Source organism: Ixodes scapularis, unplaced genomic scaffold (genome assembly GCF_016920785.2).
Source record: "Ixodes scapularis isolate PalLabHiFi unplaced genomic scaffold, ASM1692078v2 PGA_scaffold2__306_contigs__length_199485367, whole genome shotgun sequence".
NCBI classification, from domain to species: Eukaryota; Metazoa; Arthropoda; class Arachnida; order Ixodida; family Ixodidae; genus Ixodes; species Ixodes scapularis.
The window spans coordinates 156163290-156168114 of NW_024609857.1; the positions used below are offsets into that span (position 1 = coordinate 156163290).

The 4825-nt window shown below is 45.4% G+C and overlaps 1 pseudogene; it reads right to left on the reverse strand.

Moving 5' to 3' along the window:
• Positions 1-368: 368 nt before the first annotated feature.
• Positions 369-3321, reverse strand: LOC120847534 (annotated as a pseudogene).
• Between the last annotated feature and the right edge of the window lie 1504 nt (positions 3322-4825).

Consider the following 4825-nt stretch of genomic DNA (forward strand, 5'->3'; position numbering starts at 1 on the left):
TCGGTATGCCACACACACGAAGCAAAGACTATAGATTATAGAATAGCTAGACTATTCTAGGTCTATAGCAAAGACTATATACCTAGAATTCTTTAAACTGATCCTTCTGGGACAGATTGTATTATCTACTGGCTGTAGAGGTTCACACAAATATGTTTCAAAAAGTGGCGAAAGCAAAATGGGACACTTACTGTGTTGACCTGGACCACAGTGGCCAGCGAAACGACCAGAAGAGCTGGTTGTCTGACTTAGGTCTGGAAGAGTGCGCATATTAGGCACAGGCTGGTGCTTTAAAATAACTCTATATTACCGAGTGCTGCAGAGTGAATTACTGCGGAGCTGCATGGGAGTGGTGAATTCTGCAGTCTGTCGGGCTCTGCCTGGTCTGGAAAGGTTTCATTATTAGACACAGAAGTGCACCGTGACGAGATAGCCTCTTACCAAGCACAGCACGACTCGCTGCGACGGAGCTGCACTGGAGTGAAGGGCCAGACGAGCTGGCTGCCTGAGTGGAACCTGGAAGAATGGGCTTATTAGCCTACATAGAGAAGTTACTTATACCTTTGTGTATATGAAGGAAACACATTATTACAATCACCTATTGCAGATGCCCAGTTTAAGGGAGGACGAAGAGTAGGCACAGCTGATCGCACTAGGGTTGTATGCCCTGGGCAGTCTTGTACACGTTACTAAAAAAAAGTAATCGATTACAATTACTATTACTCTTGGCTAAAAAGTATTCGATTAGATTACTTGATTACTCGACGGCAAAAGTAATTGGACATTACTTAAAGAAGTAATCGTTACTTTTCCGATTACTTTATTGTGTGAAGACACATCTTTAGCGCTCATAACAATGAACTACTCCCAACCTATTTTTCACATTTGCACAAGTATTGAAAAAGAAAAACTGGCTCCCTCTTCGTGGTCGTTGCACCTTCACGATGCGGACACAAGCATAGAATTCGTTTGAAGACGTTTGATGATTTGGGCGTTCGCCAGTGTGTGTGTGTGGGGGGGGGGGGGGGGCGGAGGGGGTTCTAGGTCTTGTTAAGCTTGAGCAAGTGTTGTCGCTCAAAGTTTGCGTCGCTCATTTTATTATTCACATGTGGATGAGCTCGCATGTTATACAAAGAGCAGCAGCTCAAGGATTTGAAGTGGATCATATGTAGTATCATTAGCGGAAGAGATCGCCCCGACCACTTCTCAACTCGAAACATTGCTTGTCACAAAGACCACGTAGGAGAAATGGGGAAATATTTCAACTGCCTTTGTTATATTTTGCATCCGCTTTAGGCATTCTTCGGTTCTGGTTCTCCTACGGGCCGCGAGTAGGTACCCTAAGCAGAATTTTTTATTTCTTCTTTTATTTCTGTGTGTGTGCGTGAGGATTCTAGTTTGAACGAAGGACTCACAAAGGCACATTCTGCTTCCTCAAACTTTGCCCTGAATGGCCTTTGTCACTCACTGGTGCTTCCCACTCCCAGATTAAAAAAAAACAAAAAAAAAACGGATATTCCACAGAGACTGTACATAGAAAGAGATTGACCTCGTTTCCTGCAGCTCCGCAAAAATCTTTAATCTTACCGTTCGAAAAAAAAAGAAAAAGCAAATTTTATTTTTGTCGTTTCATAAAAAAAAGGCGTGTGCCGGGGGAGGGGGGGGGGGGGGGGGGCGTGGACAAATTGTAACGGTTACAAGTAATTTTATTACTTCAAACAGTAATCAGATTACTCTTCTGATTACTGCCTAGTAAAAGTAATCAACTGATTACAAAATTACTCCAAAAAGTAATCGATTACAAGTAATTTGATTACTTGTAATGCGTACGGTACAAGTCTGGCCCTGGGTCCATAAAGTCTTTTGCAGTGAAGTGATCACTGCAGACGGCGATAGGTGGCATAGAGTTGCGAAGCAGACTTTCTAAGAAGATCGTACCTCTTGGCATAGTCGAGCCAAGCTTTTGACCTGGAATATATATTGTTTTCAATGTGTTAAATGCACACTTTGGAACAAAATGTCAGATGCCAATCTGCAACCCTCTCTTCGACATTTTGGCTCCGCTTGCAAGCGATGGGGACATATTTTTATTTGGCAGGTTTGCTTTGGATGTCTCAACGCACACAGACAAATTTGGGTTCCTGCTCCAGAGTAGTGCAAAAGTGGCTCAACTAAGAAATCATGGTTTTTGCGCGAGAGGACGAACACAAGGGAGGACAACAAGCACAAGCGCGCTTGTGCTTGTCCTCCCTTGTGTTTGTCCTTTCGCGCACCTGCTGTTAATTATAGCTAATTAACAGCAGGTGCACATTCACATTTCTTTAGGAAAAGACAGTATCAGTAGAGAGCAATATTCACCCCACCATGAAGCAGCGCTTTTATAACTCAAATTTAGAGCCACATTAAAAAAACACGAAACTTCACCCCACCATGAAGCAGCACCTTTAGAACCCCAATTTAGAGCCACATTAAAAACGTTACATTCACGCTATGTATAAGACAAATCAAGGGCTGCTTTTTTTGCTTAACAATTTTGTCTTATAAGATTAATTTGTCAGTTTTTATCTTCAAAGACAAAGTGGTAATTCAGTACTAAAATTAATATAACTGACCTGAGATCGCTTAGCCCAAATCCCCACATTACAGTTAAGGCATCCAGTCAACTTTAGCACTTGATTTAGAAGCGCATTCTAGTAATTAATTATATTGTGAAGAAAAATAAATTATTGGGATTTTTTACATGCTCAAGTACGCAAATGGTTCCAAGGAACTATTGACAAGAAGGAGCTCACACCAACCTACCTTGCGTCACGGGGGATTCGGAAAAACTTTGGGCCGGGTTTCTTGTGCGTTTTACCGTTGTTTTTGCACCATGCGACACAGCAGTAGCTACCGTAGTAGCAACCGGAGGGCATCTGAGAAAGAAAAAAACGTAAGATATAAACACAAATATTCGTAGCTCTTAGTACGATAGCGCAGCCCATGTAACAATAATAACACACACGGGAAAAGCCGGCTGCTGTCTGAGGTTTATTTCGCAGCGACTGTTGGACCTCTGAGCATGCAAATAACGGGTAAAACAAACGGACACGATACAGTTTGCTTTTTTCTCTTGCCCTCGTCCGCGCACGCTGTGTTTTGCTCGCGACTAAGCAATAACAAAGAAATGAGAAAACGTCTTACCTTCTGAAGAAACCTGTTAGGCGCAGACAATATCCACGTTGTGCTCACATTCTGCTCGCTGTGCTCACATGCGCTCAACACAAAACGCGTTGACAGGTGTCAGGCACCATGCGGTCACGCCGTCCACGCCCGCGTCCGTCCGTCCGTCCGTCCCGCTCCAGCCACTCCAACCGCTTTCTCAGAGCAACTGCAGGAACCGGAACTGGCCCGTGCATCACGTGATCTTCTTAACGTAGTAAACAAAAACTATTTCACCCTTTATGATACTTGCAACAATTTTAAATATAATAAAATTAAAACTTGAGTATTTATTTATAACAAACCTCACGAAATATTTTCATTCTTTGTCACACTGGCACCACTTAGCGGTCGGTGAGAAAACTAAACGCTCAGCCGCGAAACGGGTCAAGTGGCCACTCTTTCCCTTGTGTAGATTACTCTATGCTTTTTCTGTCTTTCACGTGGCGTTCCTAGCGGCACACGACGGAAAATGCACATCAAGCTATTCTTCAAAACGTGTCGCCATCTGTATTTCATATTAAAGGGGTTATGACACAAAAATTAAACGGATAGATTATTCTTGAAATGGAATGCCCATAGGCCACTTAGTATATACACCAAGTTACGCGATTTTTAGAGTTCGACGACCAAGCTCGATTGGTCGTCGAAATATCTCTTTTAAAGGACCCATGAAGGGTCACTACCAGTTCGGCCGGCCCTCGCGGAAGGGCCAAGCGTGGATTAGGGCCGAGCGAGCCGGAACTGCCGAGTGCGGGGGCTAGGCCGACGGCTGCGAAAGGGCCAGGAGGAATGTCGAGGCCGAAAGAGGGGGGAAGGCCGGGTACGGCGGCAAGGCTAAGGGAAGCTTAAGGGCCGAGAACGGGGGTGAGGATTAGAGCGATCAGTGCACGCGTGGCTCCTTCGTCGACGCGGGAATTCGTTGGAAAGAAGAACGATGGATGGCGCGCCCTGTTTTCGCTCCTTTCTGTTTGAAGACCTGTTTGGTCTGACAAGTTTATAGCGAGTTCGTTTCACGGCACTCGTGCCCACGCGTGCCCACTCGCAGCGTGAAACGGGTTCGTTTCAGCCGGCACTCCACGAGTGGTTGCACTCTCCGAGTTCGTTTCAGCGCTGACACCCCACGCGTGCATGCACTCGCTGCACCGAGAAAATCGGGAGTGCGCCAAAATGCAATCCCGTCATGCCTCGCTCCGGTGGGGCCGGCGAGGAGCGGGAGCAGACGACGAGGGTTCGTCTGCTACGATGTGTCGCGGAACCGAAAGGAGAAAAAAAGTAGATTTTCGGATAGAAATCGCGTCCCGCGGGCCACGAAATCAAACGCGAGCTTGAATTGTGAGCGTCTGCTATTTCCCGAAGGAAGCAATTGACAAGCCGTGATTTATTTGCAGGTTTTAAATCGCTCTGTTGCCGTACAAACGCTGAAATATACCAGTGTGTAAAAAAATGCTCAGAACAAACGTAACAGCGGCCCCCGAGATGTCTATCATCATCCGTGTGCGGGTGGAAAATTTAACATTTGTCGGCAACACTCCCCCAGCAGAAACCGCTGTCTGCCCAATAAGCATCAGAGAAAGCTAAAGATGGTAACTTTACCCGAGGATTGGGCAACATCATCATGTTT